The sequence below is a fragment of the Callorhinus ursinus genome, unplaced genomic scaffold (assembly GCF_003265705.2).
Source record: "Callorhinus ursinus isolate GAN/ISIS: 27379988/994484 unplaced genomic scaffold, GSC_fseal_2.0 scaffold55, whole genome shotgun sequence".
Taxonomy (NCBI): domain Eukaryota; kingdom Metazoa; phylum Chordata; class Mammalia; order Carnivora; family Otariidae; genus Callorhinus; species Callorhinus ursinus.
This window is the reverse complement of record NW_027397117.1, coordinates 8,689,474-8,711,767: the sequence shown is the minus strand read 5'-3', so window position 1 is coordinate 8,711,767 and position 22,294 is coordinate 8,689,474. Positions and strand designations below refer to the sequence as shown.

The window sequence follows — 22,294 nt, the reverse complement described above, 5'->3', positions numbered from 1 at the left end:
CACCGCCCCCCGCGAGCGGTAGCTAGCGAAAACCACCAATCAGAGGAGCCGACACATCGCCCGGGGCGGGCGTGCAGCAACCAATCGCTGCTTACGTGTGATCCCAGGCCCGCCTGCGAGGCTGGCGGCCGGCGCTGAAGCGGCGACGGCGGGAGTCGCTGCTGAGGCAGCCGCGGGCGCGGGTCGCTTCGGCGCTGCTCCGCGGGGCCGGGCCGGGCTGGCTGCAGCTGGCGCCTGGCGGTGAGGGCGGGCTCCCGGGACAGGCGGAATGGCCCCCACCTAGGGCAGTGGAAGAAGCGGCTGAGCTCAGGATGCTGAGGAGGCGGCGCGGCGGCTCCTCACTCATCCCAGGTAAGGGGGACGCCGCGCTCGCTGTGGCTCGGCTCGGAGCGCCGCCCCGGCCCCGCCGCCTTCCAGTCGCCGCCCACCTGGCTCCGGGCCCCGGGCCGGCTCTGCCCTGGCATCCCTTGGCCCAGCGTCCCCTCCTGCCCCCACATCTCCCCATCTGCCCCGGGGCAGTTGCCCAGCCCCGCCCCCCTAGCGCGGCGTCCCTCGCCCTGGCGGGCCGGCTGCTGCACCCACGCCCGCTCCCCTTCCCCCAGCGCCTGCGTTTCCCGGTCTCCGCTGCGCCGTCACCCCGCTAGTCCTCGCCGTGGTCGGCCCCCCGCCCCCTCCCGTCTCATCTTTGCTCCCTTCCCTCTCCTCTCCGTCCCCTCCCCTTTCGCGGCGCTGGCACCGTTTCCCAGCCTCTGCAGTCCTTCGGGGCGCCTTCCGGGGATGAACCCCCCCCCCGCAGCTCATCCCGTCGGGATCAGATCAGACTTTTGCCCTCACTTAAACCTGGGCTTCTCTTCCGCAGAATCACCCTCATCCCTGCCCTTTAATTACATATTCTCTGTACCTTTCAGTCGCCCCCCCAACCCCCATGTCCCTTGGGTTTTGCCCTTTTGCTCCCAGATGCCTTCCTCTACCACCTCGCCTCTTCTCCCCTCACTTTCATCAACCACTTCTTTTCCTTTACACTTAAACCTTCAGACACTCTAATACTCTCCTGAATACCAGATCTATAGTTTTAACGTAATTCGTCTTTCAGTGAGCTGCACCGCTAACATGTAAAGCGCCTTGCTCAGAACCTGGCACACAGTAGGCCTGCCACACAGTGGGTGCTTATGCGTGTTAGTCTCTTCCTCCTTCCAGGTCTTTGTACTTTCCAGATGGTGGTAGCAAGAGGTCCAGTATCCAGAGGGATTGGACCCACTGTTGGAAGAGTGGTATGGGAGATGGCAGGACAAATTATTGAACTCCCAAGTGTGAGAAAGAGATTAAATTGTCAATTTTTACCCACTACATTTATTCAGGAAAAAAGTGAATTTTGCTATTTTTGTATCAAATATTGTTTTATGTTAATTGGCTTTGTAAAGGATTCTTAGGGAACCTCACAATGTAATTATTCCCTTATCACCCCCCCTTCAAACTAATAACATTGTATGTAAGAAGTGTTTTACTTGTTTATCTCTCAGCTGGATAGTCCAATTCTGCAGTGAATTTTCATCCTATAAGAGCCTAGGGGAATCGGGTTTAGAATTCTTGGAATCAGATGCTAGAGGGATCAAAAATGCTTAGGAGTAAAAGTCCTAACAAGTTCTGTAAGAGTGAGAGAGTAATTATCTCTCCCTTTCCCCAACACTTTCTGGCAATCAGAGGAAGTAGCTACATTTTTTTTTTTAAAGTGAAATAAGTTTGACTTTTCAAAATTATAAAAACAATGTTACTGGCCTCAGCCCATTCTTGCCACATTTGCTTTAATGGTCTACAAGCCAGGATGAATCAAACAGTTGCTTTTTCTTCTCCTAGGCTCTCCAGAGCAGACTGGAGAAAATCATGTAAGTGAGCTGCTGGTGCTGTTCTAGAGTTCTGGATTCTGACTTTATTCATACTGGCTGGAGATCCTTCGATTTACCCCATAGGATATTCTTATGTACTAAAACCTGACTGGCTTTTTATAGATTCTTACTGTTCTCCTCTCTTTGTATTTCTTCATTGCTTATTTTGCAATAAGCAGAAAATTCACAGAAGAGGGGCACCTGGGTGGCTCAGTCGTTAAGCGTCTGCCTTCGGCTCAGGTCACGATCCCGGGGGCCTGGGATCGAGCCCTGCATCGGGCTCCCTGCTCTGCGGGGAGCCTGCTTCTCCCTCCCCCACTCCCCCTGCTTGTGTTCCCTCTCTCGCTGTGTCTCTCTCTGTCAAATAAATAAAATCTTAAAAAAGAAAAGAAAATTCACAGAAGAAATTGGTGGACTTTAGCCCTAAACTAGTAAGGGTCTATCATTTTTTTGTGTGTCTATGCCTGATTTCTGATCTCCTTTCCTTTACCAGAGGAAAAAAGGCCCTTCTTTCTAAGGCTAACATCTTTGATCTCCTCTATGTTCTCATTTTTTTCTCCTCCTGTGTGTATGGTCAGGTTTATACCTTCTAAAACAAAAACAAAAACCTTCTCTTGATGCTTCCCTCTTTTTTCATTTTCTCTGATTAGTGTGGTCTTCCTTAGATTTTCAGTTTTTGCTCTTTTCTCTGTTCTCTAATTTCCTTGTGTGATTACACTTCTATCATGGCTTCGAATAGCACCTGTATACTTAGGGTTGTCAGAGATGTGTATTCAGTCCCCATTTTTCTTGAGTTTCAAGTGTTCTTTATTTTCATCTATCTTTTGGATAACTAAACTTGGATACTGAGTACTCCAAACTTGGTTATCTTTTTCTTTCCCTTCCCTCTACTCACATAGCCCCCTCAAGCAGTATAAATACTCATTTTCCTATTTTAGGCCTCACCCTAGAAACGTTAGAATCCTCTTCTCTCCTCACAGTTAAGTCTGTCATTGCTCATGTTGTGTCTACCTGAAATCTTTTTCTTTCTCTCCTCACCGCCAGAAGATTGGTTGAGGCCTGGGTTATGTTTTTCCCAAACAGATGGTCATTTCCAATCCAAGCACTACTTCATTCATTCATTCATTTACGCAGGCACTACTTTAAAACCACCTGGGGAGCTTTTAAAGGTTAAGGATGAGGGGATGAAGGCTTTCACAGGGATTCTGATTCAGTTGGTTTGGTGTAGGGCCAGACCTTGTCATTTAAAAAATGCTTCCCTGGGCACCTGGGTGGCTCATTCGGTTAAGTGTCTGCCTTCAGCTCAGGTCATGATCTCGGGGGTCCTGGGATCGAGCTCCACATCAGGCTCCCATCCCACTCAGTGGGGAGTCTCCTCCTTTCCACCCCCTCTGCTCGTGCTCTCTCAAATAAATAAATAAAATCTTAAAAAAAAATTAAAAACATGCTTCCCATGTGACGGTAATATGCAGCTAGGGCTGAGAACTGGACTGAGAGCTTGAGGAGGGACTGATAGAACCCTGAGGAATTACAGTATTTAACTCATCATTTAAAAATTAGGATAAATGTCATTTTTGTTGGCATGGTTAGTTGCTTACTTTCCTGGCACTTGGTATATGTATCTGTTAAAGTACATACCATTTCATTTAAATTATTTCTCATGGGCCCATTTTTGTCACGACTAGGAATTCCTTGACGTCTAGGACCGTGCCTGCTGTTTCTTCTGCACAACTCATGACCCTTCTGACAGCAAATTATGTGGGCTTTCCCCTTACAGTTCTCCAACTGTCCAGACACCTATTGGGTGTCCTACAATTTAACCCAGTTATGACACTACCTACCTGGAGTTAGTGCAGACCACACAGATGAAGAACTTAGCCCCCACCCACCTCCTCCACACCCCACTGCTATGCCATTTGCAAGTCCCAGGTTGTGACATGTACTTTTGACCAACTGGCTATAAACTGGGGCTTCCCACAACCCCCTCCTCAGGTCAATAATTTGCTGTAATGACTCACAGAACTCGGGAAAGCTCTTAACCACTACCTGCTTATTATAAAGGGTATAACGCAGGAACAGCAAATGGAAGAGATGCCTAGGGCAAAGTATGTGGGAAGGGGCATGGAGCTTCCATGAGCTTTCCCTGGGGGCACCATCCTCCCGGCACCTCCATGTGTTCACCAACCCAGAAGCTCTCTGAATCCCTTCAGTTAGGATTTTTATGTAGGCGTAATCATCGGTTGTTGGTGATAAACTCAATCTGCAACCCTTTTCCCCCATCCTGAGGTCAGGGGTTGGTTCTTCTGACAACCAGCCCCCATCCTCCAAGATATGGTTGAAAGGGGCTTATTATGAGTAACAAAAGATGCTCCTCTCACCCCATCAAGAAATTCCAAGGGTTTTAGGAGCTCTGTGTCAGGAGCCAGGGATGAAGACCTAGCACATTCTGTAATAATTCTTATATCACAGTATTGTAATACCTTATTTATCTTTTTGTCACTGCCTTGTACAGTACTTTGTATATTTTAAAAACGTGATAAAAATTAGTTGAATGGATCAGTTGGTAAATAATGTAAAACAGATCTTGAATTCACGGTTTTGCAAGATGACCATCTGTTTCTTTCTTGACTGATTAACAGGTCACTAGTCATACTTGCATAGTCATTCTTGTTTAAAAAAACACACACTCGTAATAAATTAGAGTGGATTAAGATAAATATTTGCTCTTATGATTTGGCTTTTAACCTGGCTAAGCTAGTACATGATTATAGAGGTTCATTCAGGCTTCCTCTTTAGTGGATGCTATTTAAAATAGACTTTATGGATGGTTGAAACATAGGTATCTTCCATCTTTTGTAAACAAATAGCTCTGATTTTAGGCTTATAAGCTTTGGGATTTTCAAGTAGAACAAAAACTGTAAAATTGATAAAAGATCTTGAACAATGGAAGAACTATTTCTTTTTAAGAGAATTAAGAAAGCAGGGAATATGCATTAAGCTATCTACATACAGGAGTCTCATTGGCATTGGTGTTGGTGAGGGGGGAATCTGTAATTCCCAAATATTTGATTACTGTTATAAGAAAAATCTCATATAATGGTACCGTATATTTTGTAATAAGTTAGAACTAAGATATAAACTATAGAGTTGTCTTCTTTTGTTCTTTAGTTTTCTTAAGGTTTTTGTCAGCTCTTTCTCTTTATAGAATTTGTGGTTGACGGTTCCTTACTTTTAGCATTTGAAAATGGTTTACTACCTTCTTCAGACCTCTATGATTTTAGGTGAGGAATCCTCTGTCATTGGAATTTATGTTTCTCTATAGGTGATGTATCCTTTCTCCTTGGCTGCTTTATTTTGTTTTATTTTATTGATTTTTTAAAAAGATTTTATTTATTTGACAGAGAGAGATAGCGAGAGCAGGAACACAAGCAGGGGGAGTGGGAGAGGGAGAAGTAGGCTTCCCGCTGAGCAGGGAGCCCGATGCGGGGCTCGATCCCGGGACCCTGGGATCATGACCTGAGCCGAAGGCAGACGCTTAACGACTGAGCCACCCAGGCGCCCTATTTATTGATTTTTTAAAAGATTTTATTTATTTATTTGTCAGAGAGAGAGAGAGCGCACAGGCAGGGGGAGCGGCAGGCAGAGGGAGAGGCACGCTCCCCGCTGAGCAGGGAGCCCAATGTGGGACTCTATCCCAGGACCCTGGGTTCATGACCTGAGCCAAAGGCAGACGCTTAACCAACTGAGCCACCCAGGCGTCCCTCTCCCTGCCTGCTTTAAAGGCTTTTTCTTTGTCCTTAGTTTTCAGACATTTAATTATGATATGTCTTGGCATGAATTTGTTTGGGCTTATCCTATTTGGAGTTCTTAGCTTTTTTTTTTTTTTTTAATTATTTTTTTAAGTAGGCTCCATACCCAATGTGGGGCTTGAGCTCACAACCCTGAGATCAAGAGTTCCATGCTCTACTGAGTGAGTCAGCCAGGTGCCCTTCTATTAGCTTTTTGAACTGTAAGTTTATGTCTTTTGCCATTTTGGATGTTTCAGTGATTTTTAGTATAAATATTCCTTTTTTTTTCTTTCTTTTTTTTTAGAATAATTTTTCAGCAGCACTCTTTTCCCCTTCTTTCTGTGACTGTGAGAATACAACTCTTAAGATCTTTTGTTACTGTCCTACAGTGCATGAGACATTTTTTTCTTCTTTTGTTTAGATTGGGTAATTCCTGTTGTTCTACTTCCAGTTTCAACTTCACTTGTTTTTCTCTTGTATTCAATCTGTGATTGAGCCCATCTATTGACTTTTTTTTTTAAGATTTTATTTATTTATTTGACACAGAGAGAGAGAGAGAGCACAAGCAGGGGGAGCGGCAGGCAGAGGGAGGGAGAAGCAGGCTCCCCAAGGAGCAAGAAGCCTGACACGGCGCTTGAAGGCAGTCGCTTAACCAGCTGAGCCACCCAGGTGCCCCATCTATTGACTTTTTGTTTTGGTTATTTTTCAGTTCTGTAATTTCCATTTGGTTCTCTTCTGTATCTGCTATTTCTGGTAAACTTTATTTTTTGTTTGTTTCAGTAGTAGATCATTGCTCATTAAAGCATGATGGCTGCTTTAAAATCCTTGTCAGGTAATTCTGACATTTGATTCATGTGTGGTATTAGTATATGTTAATTGTCTTTTTTATTCAAGTTGTATTTTCCTGATTCTTGGTATGATGATTGACTTTTGATTATATCCTGGACATTTTTGATACTTTGTTTGAGACTGTGAATCCTATTTAAATCTTTGGTTTTAGTAAGCAGTCACCCCAAGAAGTTTAGTGTGTAGGTCCCAGCCTATTTTTTTTTTTTTTTTGGTAGCAGCTTTATTGAGTTATGTCACATACCATACATTTGTCCATTTTAGGTATGAAATTTTGTAGTGTATTTACAGAGTTGTGCATTCATTACTACAGTCAATTTTAGAACATTTTCATTACCCCACAAAGAAACTGCATACTCCTTACCTGTTACTCCCAACTGTCCCACTCTATCTCTAGGCAACTACTGATCTATTTTCTGTCTCTGTAGACATTTCGTGTAAATGTAAAAATACAATATATACTCTTTTGTTACTGGTTACTGGTTTCTTTCACTTAGCATAATGTTTTCAATGTTCTTCCATGTGCTAGTTTCTTTGTATTGCTGAATAATATTTATTTTATAGACATAATGCTTTTTACTTGTCCATTAATCACTTGATGGGTGTTTAGATTGTTTCCACTTTTTGGATATTATGAATAATGCTGCTATGAACATTTGAGTTCAAGTTTTTGTGTGGACATGAATTGCTGGTCATATGGTAATTCTAGAACCCTAAGTCTAACATTTTGAGGAATTGCCAGATTGTTTTCCAAAGTGGCTGGCCCATTTCATATTTCTGCCAGCAGTGTATGAAGGTTCCAATTTCTTAGCTTCCTCCCTAACACTTGTTATTATCTGACTCTTTGATTCTAGCCGTCCTAATGGGATGAAGTAATATTTTGTGGTTTTGATTGCATTTCCCTGATGGATAATGGATAAAACATATTTTCATGTACTTTTGGGCTATTTGTATATATTTGGAGAAATTTCTATTCCTTTGACCATTTTAAAATTAAGTAGTCTTTTTATTGTTATAAGATGTCTTTATATATTCTAGATACTTAATCAGCTATATAATTTGCAAATACAGATGTCCAGTTCTGTGAGTGTCATTTCACTTTCTTGATGGTGTCCTTTCAAGCACAGAGGTTTTTAATTTTGCAAACTTCAATTTATTTATGTTTTCTTTTGTTGCTTATGCTTTAGATTTCTTTTGTTGTTGTTAAGTAGGCTCCATGCCTAACATGGGGCTTGAAGTCACAACCCCAAGATCAAGAGTCACATGTTCCAACAGCTGAGCCAGTCAGGCACCCCCTTTAGGCTTCATATTTAAGAAACCATTGCCTGATTCAGGGTCATGAAGACTTAATCTTATGTTTTCTTCCAAGAGCATTAGAGTTTCAGCTCTTACATTTAGGTGTTTGATCTTTTTTGTGAATTTTGTATATAGTGTAAGATAGGTGTCTAACTTCATGTTTTTGCTTTAGATGTTCGGTTATCTTAGCACCATGTGTTGAGAAAACTGTTCTTTCCTCCTCTGAATTATCTTGGCACCTTTCTCCAGTTGGAATTTTGGCAGGGTTTGCATTGACCCTGTAGATCAAGTTGAGGAATATTGCTATCTTAACAGTATTAGTCTTCCAGTCCATGAACATGAAATGTCTTTTCATTCATTTAGATCTTTTTCTTTAAGATTTTATTTATTTGGGAGAGAGAGGGAACATGCGTGCAAGCACATGAGTGGGGGGAGGGGCAAAGGGAGAAGGAGAAGCAGATTCCCCGCTGAGTAGGGAGCCCAATGTGGGGCTCAGTCCCAACACCTTGAGACCATGACCTGAGCCAAAGGCAGGCACTTAACCAACTGAGCCACCCAGGTGCCCCCATTTATTTAGATCTTCTTAAATTTCTTTCAGTAACGTCTTCTAGTTTTCCATGTACAAGTCTTGCATTATTTTTGGTAAAATTTGTTTTTTAATATTTTATTCTTTTGATGCTATTATAAATGGAATTGTCTTCTTAATTCCATTTTTGGATCGTTATTTTTAATATATAGAAATACAATTCTGTATATTAGTCCTGTATCCTACAAACATCCCTAACTCATTTAACAGTTCTGATAGTTATTTTAATGAGTTATTAGGAATTTATATATACATGATATATCATCTTTGATGAGAGATAGTCTCACTTTTTCCTTCCAATCTGGATACCTTTTAATTTTTCTTGCTTAATTGTGTTGGCTAGAACCTCCTATACAATATTGAATAGAAATGGTGAGAGCAGACATCCAGTCTTGTTGATCTTATGGGGTAATCATTAAGTGTGAAGTTAGCTGTGAGTTTTCTTAGATATCCTTTTTCATGTTGATGTTCTCTATTTCTGACTTATTCTTTGTGTTTATCATGGACAAGTGTTGGATTTTGTTAAGTGCTTTTTCAGTGTCTATTGAGATTGTGTGCTTTTTGTCATTTATTAATATGGTGTATGACATTAGTTGATTTTCATATGTTGAAACAATCTTACGTGCTTGGGACAATCCACCCTTGCTCATGGTTTATGTATGGTCATCCTTTATGTATGTTTCTGGATTTGATTTGCTGACATTTTCTCAGGATTTTTGCATTTATATAAATATATGTTTGTAGTTTTCTTGCAGTGTCTTTGGTTTTGGAATCAGGGAAAACTGGCCTCATAAAATAAATTGGGAAGTGTTCCCATCTCTTCTATACTTTGGAAGAGTTTGTTAAGGATTGGTGTTCATTCTTAAGGTTTGGTAGAATCCACTAGTGAAGCCGTTTGATATTAGACTTTTCTTGACTTGTTATGGCTTTATTCAGAGCATTTCTTTGTGAATTGATTTTAGTACTTTGTGTCTTCTAGGACTTTGTCCACTTCATCTAGTTATATAATTGATTTGATTACAATTGTTTATAGTATTCCCTATAATTCTTTATAATAATTTTTATTTATGTAAGGTTGGTAGTACTTACTGATTTTAGTAATTTGAGTCTTCTCTTTTTTGTTCTTGTTAAATCCAAGATTGTTAATTCTGTTGATCTTTTCAAGGAACCAGCTTTTTATTTTGTTGATTTTCTTTATTCTTTTTTCTCTGTTGTATTTATTTCACTGTAGTCTAATTAATTCCTTCTGTCTACTGGCTTTGGGTTTTAGTTTACTCTTCTTTTTCTGTTTTTTTAAAAAAGATTTATTTATTTGAGAAAGAGCACATCTGTGTGCAAGCAGGGGGAGGGGCAGAAGGAGAGGGAGAGAATCTCAAGGAGACTCCCTGTTGAATGTGGAGCCTGATGTGCGGCTTGATCTCACAACCCTGAATTTATGACCTGAGCTGTAATCAAGAGTCCGACACTTAACTGACTGAGCCACCAAAGTGCCCCTTTTTTCTGGTTTCTTAAGGTGAATGGTTAGGTTGTTGATTTGAGGTCTTTTTAACTTTTAAAGTTTTAAACTTTTTAAGATTTTATTTTTTAAGTTTACGTGTAATTGACATATAACATTGTGGAAATTTAAGGTGTACAACAGGTTGATTTGAGATTTTCTTTTTTATAGGTATTTACACTATAAATTTCCCTTATGGCATAGCTCTTGCTGCTTTTGCTACATCCCATAAGTTTTGTGTTTCTATCTCAAAGTGTTTCCTAACTTCCCTTGGTATTTCTTCTGTGGCTTATTGGTTATTTAGGAGAATGTTCTATAAATTTTCACATATTTGCAAATTTCTCAAATATTTTACCTGATATTGTTTTCTAATTTTATTCTATTTTGGTTGGAGAATGTACTTTGTATGATTTCAGTCCATTATTGAGATTTGTTTATGGCCTAGGGAATGTTCTATGTGCATGTGAAAATGATATGAAGCCTAGACTGTTTTATAGATGTTTGCTAAGTCTAGTTGGCTTGTAGTATTGTTCAAGTCTCTTTCCTTGATGATGTTTTGTCTGGTTGCTTTATCTGATATCAAAAATAGAGTAATAAATTCTCCAAATATTGTTGTAGAATTATCTTTCTCCCTTCAACTGTAATTTTTTGCCTTTTACGTTTGGAAGTTCTGTTGTTAGGTGCATATGTATTTATAATTTCTATATCTTCTTGATGGATTTCAGTTTTTATAATTATATAGTGCCCTTTGTTACTCTAGTAACAATTTTTATCTTAAAGTGCATTGTATACAATGTTAGTATAGCTACTCCAGAATCTTTTCATTATGGTGTGTGGTGTATCTTTTCCTCTTCTTTTGCCCTCAGCCCATTTGGTCATTGAATCTAAAGTATATTCTGTAGGAAACATATATTTGGGTGTTTTTTTAAAGTTTTAATTCAAATTCCAGTTAGTTAATATACAGTGTAATATTAGTTTCAGGTGTACAATATAGTGATTCAATGCTTCCATACAACACCCAGTGCTCATCACAGCAAGTGCACTCCTTAATTCTTAATCACAGATTCAACCCATCCCTGCACCCACCTCCCCTCTGGTAACCATCAAGTTTGTTTTCTATAGTTAAGAGTCTCTTTCTTGGTTTGTCTCCCTCTCTCTTTTTTTCTCTTTGCTCGTTTGTTTTGTTTCTTAAATTCCACATATGCATGCAATCATATGGTATTTGTCTTTCTCTGACTGACTTACTTCACTTGACATAATACTCTCTTGGTCCATCCACATCATTGCAAATGGAAGATTTCATTCTTTTTGATGGCTGAGTGATATTCCATTATGTGTATTATCTTATATACACACACACACACAAACACACACACCACATCTTTTTTTTTTTTTTAAAGATTTTATTTATTTAATTGACAGAGAGACAGAGAGAGAGGGAACACAAGCAGGGGGAGTGGGAGAGGGAGAAGCAGGCTTCCCGCTGAGCAGGGAGCCCGATGCGGGGCTCGATCCCAGGACCTGACCTGAGCCGAAGGCAGTTGCTTAACCAACTGAGCCACCCAGGCGCCCCACACCACATCTTCTTTATCTCTTCGTCAGTCGATGGACGCTTGGGCTGTTTTCATAATTTGGCTGTTGTAAATAATGCTGCTATAAACATTGGGGTGCATGTATCCTTTCGAATTAGTATTTTTGTATTCTTTGGGTAAATACCTAATAGTGTGATGGCTGGATTGTAGGGTAGTTCTGTTTTTATCTTTTTGAGGAAACTCTGTACTGTTTTCCAGAGTGGCTGTGCTAGTTTGCATTCCTACCAATAGTGCAAGAGGGTTCTTTTTCCACATCCTTGCCAACACCTGTTGTTTTTTGTGTTTTTTATTTTAGCCATCCTGACAGGTGTGAGGTGATACCTCATTGTTGTTTTGGTTTGTATTTCCCTGATGATGAGTGATGTTGAGCATCTTTTCATATGTCGTTTGGCCATCTCTATGTCTTCTTTGGAAGAATGTCTGTCTGTGTCTTCTGCCCATTTTTTAATTGGATTATTCATTTTTTGGGTGTTGAGCTTTATAAATTCTTTGTATATTTTGGATACTAATTCTTTATTGGATATGTCATTTGCAAATATCTGCTCCCATTCTGCAGGTTGCCTTTTAGTTTTGTTGGTTGTTTCCTTCACTTTATAGAAGCTTTTTATTTTGATGAAGTCCCAATACTTTATTTTCGCTTTTGTTTCCCTTGCCTCAGGAGACATATCTAGAAAGATGTTGCTATGGCAGTGTCAAAGAGGTTACTGTCTATGTTCTCTGGGATTTTTATGGTTTCAATTCTTATATTTAGGTCTTTAATCCATTTTGAATTTATTTTTGTGTTTGGTGTAGGAAAGTGGTCCAGTTTCAGTCTTTTGAATATTGCTGCCCAGTATTCTCAACACCATTTGTTTAAGAGACTTTTTTCTAATTGGGTGTTATTTGCTGCTTTGTTGAAGATTAATTGACCATATAGTTGTGGGTTCATTTTTGTGTTTTTTATTTTGTTCCATTACCATACTCTTGATCACTACAGCTTTTAATATAACTTGAGTTTAGAATTGTGATGCCCCTAGGTTTGCTTTTCTTTTTTCATGATTGCTTTGGCCACTAGGGATTCCATGCAAATTTTAGGATTGTTTGTTCTAGTTCTGTGAAAAATGCTGGTGGTATTTTGATAGGCATTGCCTTAAAGCTTTATATTGCTTTGGGTAGTATAGACATTTTAACAATATTTGTCCTTCCAATCCATGAGCATGGAATCTTTCCATTTCTTGGTGTCATTTTCAGTTTCTTTCATGGGTGTTTTATAGTTTTCAGAGTACAGGTCTTTCACCTCTTTGTTTAGGTTTCTTCCTGGGTATCTTATTGTCTTTGGTGTAATTGTAAATGGGATTGATTCCTTAGTTTTTCTTTCTGCTGCTTCATTATTGATGTATAGAAATGCAACAAATTTCTGTACATTGATTTTGTATCCTACAACTTTACTGAATTAGTTTTTCAGTTCTTGCAGTTTTTGGGTGGAGTCTTTCAGGTTTTCTATATAGAGTATTGTGTCATCTGCAAATAGTGAAAACTTTACTTCTTCTTTGCCAATTTGGATGCCCTTTCTTTTTGTTGTCCGATTGCTGAGGCTAGGACTTGCAGCACTATGTTAAATAACAGTGGTGAGAGTGGACATCCCTGTTTTGTTCCTGACTGTAGAGGAAAAGCTATGTTTTCCCCCACTGAGGATTATATTAGCTATGTTTTTTTTCATATATGGTCCTTATTATGTTGGGGTATGTTTCCTCTAAACCTACTTTGTTGAGGGTTTTTATTATAAACAGATACTGTACTGTGTCAGATGTTTTTTCTGCAACTATTGAAATGATTATATAGTTTTTACCCCTTTTTTAAAATTAATGTGATGTATCTTGATTGATTTATGAATATTGAACTATGCTGGCAGCCCAGCAGTAAATTCCACTTGATCTTGGTGAATGATTTTTTTTAAATGTATTGTTGGATTCAGTTTGCTAGTATTTTATTAAGAAATTTTACATCCGGGGGTGCCTGGGTAGTTCATTTGGTTAAGAGCCTGCCTTTGGCTTAGTTCATGATCCCAGGGTGCTGGGATTGAGCCCCGCATTGGGCTCCCTGCTCAGTGGGAGCTTGCTTCTCCCTCTCCCTCTGCTGCTTTCCCTGCTTGTGCTCTCTTGCTCTCTCTCTCTGTCAAATAAAGTCTTAAAAAAAAAAAAGAATTTTTACATTGGGGGTACCTGGGTGGCTCAGTCGGTTAAGCATCTGCCTTCAGCTCAGGTCATGATCCTGGGGTCCTGGGATGGAGCCCTGTGTCAGCCTCCCTGCTCAGTGGGAAGTTTGCTTCTCCTTCTCCCTCTGCCCCTCCCTCTGCCCCTCTCAAATAAATAAATAAAATCTTAAAAAAAGAATTTCTACATCAGGGCATCTGGGATGGCTCAGTCAGTTGAGTGTCTGACTCTTGATTTTGGCTCAGGTCATGATCTCAGGATTGTGGGATTGAACCCCGCATTGAGCTCTGTGTTCAGTGTGGAGTCTGCTTGAGATTCTTTCCCTCTCTGTCCCTCCCCCTGCATGCACATGTGCACTTTCATTCCAAAATAAATAAATCTTAAAAAAAAAAAAAGAATTTTCACATCTGTATTCATCAGGGATATTGGCCTGTACTTATCTTCTTTGGTGGGGTCTTTCTCTGGTTTTGGTATCAGAGTAATGCTGACCTCATAGACTGAATTTGGAAGTTTTCCTTTCTTTTCTACTTTTTGGAATAGTTTGAGAAGAATAGGTATGAACTCTTCTTTAAATGTTTGGTAGAACTCCCCTTTGAAGCCTTTTGGCCCTGGACTTTGGTTTGTTGGGAGTTTTTTGATTACTGATTCAATTTCTTTGCTGATTATCAGTCTGTTCAAGTTTTCTATTTCTTCCTATTCCAGTTTTGGTAGTTTATATATTTTTAGGAATTTATCCATTTCTTCCAAGTTGTACAGTTTTTTAGCATATCCTCATACAATTGTTGCATTTCTGTTGTGTTGGTTGTGATCTCTTTCATTCGTGATTTTATTTGGGTCCTTCCTGTTGTCTTTTTGATAGGTCTGGCCAAGGGCTTATCAATTTTACTGATTTTTTTTTTCAAATAAATTTAATCAATCTGTTCTATGTGTTTTTAGTTTCTATATCACTTATTTCTGCTCCAATTTTTATTTCTTTTTTAAAATTTATTTATTTGAGAGAGAGAGAGAGCAAGAGCAAGGGGGAGAGGCAGAGGGAGAGGGAGAAGCAGACTCCCCACTAAGCAGGGAACCTGATGTGGGGCTCGATCCCAGGACTCCAGGATCATGACCTGAGCCAAAGGCAGATGTTTAACCGACTCAGCCACCCAGGCGCCCCTCTAATCTTTATTATTTCATTCCTTCTGCTGGCTTTAGGCTTCGTTTGTTCTTTTTCTAGCTCCTTTAGGTGTAAGAGTATGTTGTTTATTTGAGATTTTTCTTCTTGAGGTAGGCCTGTGTTGATGTACACTTCCCTCTTAGCACTGCTTTTGCTGCAGCCCAAAGGTTTTGGACTGTTGTGTTTTCATTTTCATTTGTTTCCATGTTTTTGTTTTTTAATTTCTTCTTTTATTTTTTCGTTGATCCATTCATTGTTTTGATAGCATGTTGTTTAACCTGCATGTATATGTGGTCTTTCCAGACTTTTTCTTGTGGTTGACTTCTAGTTTCACAGCATTGTGGTCCGAAAAGGTACATGGTATGATTTCAGTCTTTTTGTATTTGTTGAGGCCTGTTTTATGACCTAATATGTGACCTACTCTGGAGAATTTCCCATGTACACAAAAAGGAATGTGTATTCTCTTGTTTTAGGATAAAATGTTCTGAATATGTCTGTTATGTTCATATGATGCAGTGTGTCATTCAAAGCCATTGTTTCCTTCTTTATTTTCTGTTTCAATTATCTGTCCATTGATGTGAGTTGTTAAAGGCTCGTACTATTATTGCGTTACTATCAATTAATTCCTTTATGTGTGTATGTACTTTGGTGTTCCCATGTTGGATGCATAAATATTTACAATTGTTATATCTTCTTGTTGGATTGTCCCCTTTATGATTATATAATTCCCTTCATCTCTTCTTACAATCTTTGTGTTAAAGTCTAGTTTGTCCAATATAAGTATTCTGGCTTTCTTTTGACATTCATTTGCATGAGAAATATTTCTCCACCCTCTCACTTTCAATCTGCAGGTGTATTTAGGTCTAAGATGAGTCCCTTGTAAGTCAGCATACAGATGGGTCTTGTTTTTGTTTTGTTTTTGGTTTCTTTGTTGTTTGTTTTTTTAAGGTTTATTTATTTGAGAGAGAATTTTTTTTATTTTAAAGATTTTATTTATTTATTTGACAGAGAGAGAAACAGCGAGAGAGGGAACACAAGCAGGAGGCATGGGAGAGGGAGAAGCAGGCTTCCCGCTGAGCAGGGAGCCCGATGTGGGGCTCGATCCTAGGACCCTGGGATCATGACCTGAGCCAAAGGCAGACATTTAATGACTGAGCCACCCAGGCGCCCCAAGAGAGATAATTTTCAAGCAGACTCCCTGCTGAGCAGGATCCCGACTTGGGGCTTGGCCCCACGACCCTTACAATCACAATCTGAGCGAAAACCAAGAGTCGGATGTCAACCAACTGAGCCACCCAAGTTCCCCCAGATGGGTCTTGTTTTTTTATCCATTCTGACACCCTTTGTCTTTTGATTGGAGCATGTAGTCCATTTACATTCAAAGTAATTTTTTTCCTCAAATTTTTATTTAAATTCTAGTCAGTTAACATGTATTGTGATATTGGCTTCAGAAGTAGAAATCAGTGATTCATCACTTACATATAATACCCAGTGCTCATCATAACAAGTGCCCTCCTTAATACCCATCACCCATCTAGCCCATCCCCCACCCACCTCCCTCCTCAACCCTCAAGTTGTTCTCTATCGCTAAGAGTTTCTTATGGTTACTTCCCTCTCTCTCTTTCCCCCCCTTCCCATATGTTCATCTGTTTTGTTTCTTCAATTCCACATATGAGTGAAATCATATGGTATTTGTCTTTCTCTGACTTATTTCATAGGCATTATACCCTCTGGTTCCATCCACATCATTGCAAATGGGAAGATATCATTTTTTTTGATGGCTGAGTAATATTCGTGTGTGTGTGTGTGTGTGTGTGTACGTACCACATCTTCTTTATCCATTCATTTGTCAGTGGACACTTGGACTTTTTCCATAGTTTGGCTTTTGTCAATAATGCTGCTATATCAAAGTAATTATTGATAAATAGGTATTTGTTGCCATTTTATTACTTGTTGTTTCTGGAGATTTCCTCTGATCTTTTCTTGTCTTTGTCACTTTTGGTTTTTCCTTTCCACTTAAAGAGTCCTTTTTAATATTTCCTGCAGTGCTGGTTTAGTGGTTACAAACTCCTTTAATTTTTGTTTGGGAAATTTTTTATCTCCTATTCTGAATGATAGCCTTGTTGGATACAGTATTCTTGGTTGTAGATTTTTCCCATTCAGCACTTTGAATATATCATGCCCCTCTCTGCTCGCTTGCCAAGTTTCTGTGGAAAAATCTCCAGCTAGCCTTGTGGGTGGGTCTTCCCTTCTAAGTTAAAGACTTCTTTTGTCTTGCTGCTTTTAAGTTTTTTTATACTGTGCAAATTTAATTATAAAATTGGTGTTGGTGACTTTGATGGGAATTCTCTTTGCTTTCTGGGTTTGGAAGTCTTTTTCCTTCCCCAGGCCATTTGTCTGCAGAGACTCTCCTTGCCTGTTGTGGACAGTGTTTGTTCCTTGGCCTGAATGTGGCAGGTTTTAACTAGGTGTCCTCTGTTCTGCTTGTAAAATGAGACCTGACGACTCCTCTAAAACTGAGGCCCTGCAGAACTCGCTGGTCGGGAGTCATGATGTGGGTAGGAGTTTGTGCTGGTCTTCTCGCGGAGGGACGCCATCCACACTGGGAGTGAGGCAAGCTTGACCAAGAAGGGCAGTCGTGCCAGAGCACGGGGAGGTAAGGCTTGGTGTAAGCAAGTTAGGCAGCCAGTGTCTGCACTGTGCTGTTTCCCTCTGGTGGCTCTGTGTTTATGCTGAGTGGCAGGGGTGGGAAATAGTGCCTGCCAGCTCCTTTGTTCCAGGAGAGGCATCTCCACGAACATTACCTCTCAGGGAAGCACTCCCTAGAATTGCAAATAATCTAACCCCCTGTGTGCCCCAAGCATTTTTCAGATTGTTCTTTCCATGCTTTCTACTTCTGGGTTTTCTGCCTGCCTTCTCTGTAAGAGCAGCGCAGTGTTCTCCGTGCTTTAAAACTCTAAGCTTTAGAGATGTGCTGTATGCAGGGGCTTGTGCTGGTCTTCTGAGAGAGGGGCCTGCCACACTGGTAGTGAGGAATGTTTGACTGAGAAGGGCAGTCCTGGCCGAGCACAGGGGTGTGGGGTAAGCAAGAGAGGTAGCTTGTGTTGGCGCTGCTCTGCCTCCTGTCCAAAGATGCCTCTGTGTTTCTGCTTAGGGGTGAGGGCGAGAAATGGCACCAGCCAGCTTCTTCATTCCTGGAGAGGCATCTCTGAACGCTGCCTTTCAGGGAGTGAATAATCTCCACCCAGTGTGCCCCAAGTGTTTTTTAGATCATTTCCCTATCTCCCTCCAGGTGTTTTGCCTACCTTCTCTCTAGGAACAGCGCAGTGCCCTTTGGGTTCTATCCCAGTCAGACCTGCTGACCTTTAAAATCCAGACTTTAAGCCCTGCTGGTTCTAAGAACTCATAAAATTCAGCCCCTCTCGTTTTCCAAGCCAATGGCTTTGGGGAAACATTCTCCTTGTGTGTTCCCCTGTATGCTGCTCTCTCCTGCCCTTCTCTGTGACCATGGCTTCCTCCCCTCCACAGCACCGTGATCCATTTCTCCCCCAAACCATGTCTGCACACTTCCTACCATCTGTAATGTGGCTTCTTCTTTCTCTTTAGTTTTGGAGTTAGTCTTCAGATTGATTTCTGGGGTATTTTGGATGATTTGATAGTTACCTAGTTGTGTTTGTGGGACAAGATGAGTCTGGGGTCCTCCTACTCTGCCACCATCTTCCCCTCTTGGTATATACTTCCATGATTTTGTTTGTTTTGGTCCATTTTGCCAACTCTTTTTTTTTGTGAGTGTTTAATCCATTTACATTTAACGTAATTACTAATACACTAGGTTTTATGTTTGCCATTTTACTATTTGCTTTCTACATGTCTTATGTCTTTTTAGTTTTTCTGTTCCTCTTTTACTGTTTTCTTTTGTATTATTTTCCTGTATATATTTTACTTAGCTTGATATTTTATCATAATTTTTATTTATTTTCTTGGTGGTTATTATTAATCTCTTAATGTATTTCAGGTTGATACTAATTTAACGTTAATAGTATACAAAAACTGGGGCACCTGGCTGGTTCAGTCATTTAAGCCTCCAACCCTTGATTTTGGCTTAGGTCGTGATCTTGGGGTTGTGAGATTGATTCCCACATTGGGCTCTGCACTGGGGTGGAGCCTGCTTAGTATTCTCTCTCTCTCCCTCTGCCCCTCCCCCACCGCTCACTTGCTCTCTAAAAAAACAATAGTATGCAAAACTTTGCTTTAATAGAGTTCTTTTCATTACTTCTCCTTTGTGTTCATCCAATTTAGATATTTTACGTTAAAAGTCCATCAACTGCAGTTTTATAATTATTGCTTTATGCAACGTCTTTTAATTCAGATAGGAAAAGTGTTCTAAACAAACATTTCTTCTTAAGTAAGCTCTACGCCCAGTGTGGAGTCCAACATGGGACTTGAACTCACAACACTGAGATCAAGGGTCAGACTGAGCCACTCACTAAGCCACCCACGTGGCCCCCCAAATATTTTTATATTGTCTCTTGTATTTGTGTAGTAATCTTTATTTGGTGCTGTTTCTTTTTTTGTGTGGGTTTGGTTTACATACTAATGCCTTCATTTTAGCATTAAGGACTCCTTATGTTTCTTGTACAACAGCTCTCCCAGTGATAAATTCTCTATTTATTGGGATTTCTTAATTTCTCCTTTATTTTTGAGGGATAGTTTTGCTGGATATAGAATTCTTTTTTTTTTTTAAGATTTTATTTATTTGACAGAGAGAGACACAGTGAGAGAGGGAACACAAGCAGGGGGGAGCGGGAGAGGGAGAAGCAGACTCCCCGCTGAGCAGGGAGCCCAATGCGGGGCTTGATCCCAGGACTCTGGGATCATGACCTGAGCGGAAGGCAGATGCTTAACAACTGAGCCACCCAGGCACCCCTGGATATAGAATTCTTGATTGACAGTCCTTTTAGCTGTGAATATGTTTCCCATTGTGTCTGGCTTCTGTGGTTTTTGATGAGAAGTCAGTTGTTCATCTTATTGAGGCTTTTATGTGATTAATTTTTTTCTCCTGGTGTCTTCAGGTTCCTCTGTCTTTGGTTTTTGAGCTTGATTTTAATGTATCTAGGTGCATATCTGTTTGAGTTATCCTACTTGAAGTTTATGCAGTTCCTTGGAAGTTTAGATTAATGTTTTCCATTGAATTGAGGATTTCAACTACTTATTTATATAAAATTGTTTTTTTTTTTTTCTATCTCCTTCCAGGATTTCTGTTTTATGTGTTTTGGTATGCTTGATGATATTGCACAAGTCTGAGCCTGAGTTCATTTTTCTTCATTCTTTTTTGTTTCTCTGCTTTAGACTGGAAAATTGATCTATCTTTTTAAGTTCGGTGATTCTTCTAGCTTAATTCTGGTGTTGAGCCTCTTTAGTGAATTTTTCATTTCAATTATTACACTTTTCAACTCTAGGATTTCTATTTGGTTCTTCTGTATTTTTAAAAAATTTTTTAAAAGGATTTATCTATTTTAGAGAGAACAAGAGCAGGAGGGAGGGGCAGAGGGAGAGAAAGAGACAGTCTTTTTATTTTTTAAAGATGTATTTATTTATTTTAGAGAGCATGAGCTGGGGGAGGGACAGAGTGAGAGAGAGAGAAGCAGACTCTCTGCGGAGTGCAGAGCCCTACATAGGGCTTGATCTCACGACCCTGAGATCACGATGGGAGCCAAAACCAAGAGTTGGTCACTTAACCAACTGAGCCACCCAGGCCCCCAAGGAAGAGAAAGTCTTAAGCAGACTCCATGCAAAAGGGCTCAATCTCACCACCCTGAGATCATGAGCTGAGCCAAAACCGAGAGTTGGAGGCTTAACTGACTACACCACCCAAGCGCCCCTTGGTTCTTCTTTAAATAAATTTTTATTCCTGTTGATATTCTCTATTTGGTGAAAAATTAATTCTCATAATTTCCTTTGGTTCTTTGGACATGGCCTATCTCAGTTCCTTGAACATATTTACCTGATGTGACAAAGTCTTTGTCTAATAAGTCTAACACATGAGCTTCCTCAGAGATAGTTTTTACTGACTGACTTTTTTTTGCCTCTGTGTATGGACAATACTTCCTTGGTTTTTTGGTGTGTGTCCTAGTGGTTTTTTGAAAATGGGCATTTTTAATAATATAATGTGGCTACTCTGGAAATCAAATCTCTCTCTCCCGGTGTTTGTTATTGTTATTTGTTTAATTACTTTTGGGGATACATTCTTTAAATTCTGTATTCTTTGTTCTGTGTAAGCACTGAAGTCTCTACTTGGTTAGAGCTTAGTGGTCAGCGAATGATTGGACAATTTTCACTAAATATCTTGAACCTATAGTCTTTCAGCCTTTGCTGAGGGTTTGTGTGTGTGTGTGTGTGTGTGTGTGTTTTGTGGCTTCTTTCACGCACCACCAGTTTACACTGCCTTAGCCTTTACTTCTGGCTTATATAGAATATCAAGTCAAAGATGATAGATTAAGGACTTCCCAGGTCTTTCCTGGGCATGTACATGCCTTCTAGATACTTAGGAGCTTTTCTAAGTCCTCTATGTACATCTCATTCCTCAGTTTTTCCTTTTAAGTTTTTTGATGAAATGTATTGTTTGCTTTAACTGTTTGTCACTGCCAACAGCTGTGACATTAAGCAACTGTCTTTGATTATTTTTAACAAAAGTCCTGGGGGTAGGATGGTTCACACTGTGGGGCGGGAGGGGGGTGGTCTCTGAATATAAGCCCTGAGTATGGAGCTTTTCCAGTGAGCTGCTAGGCAAGTTAATCCAGAGTTGTGGTTTTTGGGGGAGCTCCAAACCTCTTTTGCCCCCTTAAGTGGCTACTTGGGATGCTGTTATTCACATATACCATGTTTGCAGGTTGTTGGTTTCCAGGTCTTCCATAGAGTTGGGGAGAGAGGGATACAGCAAATTAAAATGTCATAAAGCTCTCTGTGCTTGCTGAAAGTCAGCTATTTTTCCTAAATAAATGTTTCTTGGATTGTTGCAAGTCTTTGGTTAATTTTTAGATTTTTGAAAAAGTTGATTTTGACTGTTGTTGCCAGTGTTCTCATTACTTTTATAGAGGATCAGACTTTTATTTTAGGTCTTTATTCTGCCATGCTAGATGTGCTTTCTCTAGCCTTTTCTTAGCATTATGTAGTAGGGGTATAAACCTACATACATTTTAGCAGATTTGTTTAGGTCCCTGGTAAGTCTGAGATTAAGCAGTTCTGTTTTTCCAGTTTTATTTGCTATTCCCTTATACTCTGGCTAAGCTGATTAATATTCTCTGAGTATGTGCTGTCTTCTTCCATTTTGAGGCTTCTTGTTATCTTATTTTCTCTGCTCAAAATAATCTTTCTTCCCTCATTCCCACAGTGGGAGTCCTGCTTATCTTCTAAGATTTATTTTTTGATGTCATTTTCCTGTAGCCTTTTATGAGCCCATG

At 40.0% G+C, this 22,294-nt stretch overlaps 1 protein-coding gene across 7 annotated transcripts in view; it reads left to right on the top strand.

Moving 5' to 3' along the window:
• Window positions 1-177: 177 nt before the first annotated feature.
• TPST1 (tyrosylprotein sulfotransferase 1) overlaps window positions 178-22,294 on the top strand; it is a 160,355-nt gene continuing 138,238 nt past the window's right edge. For 2 of the 7 annotated variants that reach the window (XR_012375709.1, XR_012375708.1), the window contains exon 1: window positions 183-351. The gene's annotated coding sequence lies outside the window, so the exon portion shown is untranslated. Of the gene's footprint in view, window positions 352-22,294 lie in introns of all 7 variants that reach the window. The other 5 variants (XM_025864592.2, XM_073884231.1, XM_073884230.1 and 2 more) reach the window with 5 other exon arrangements.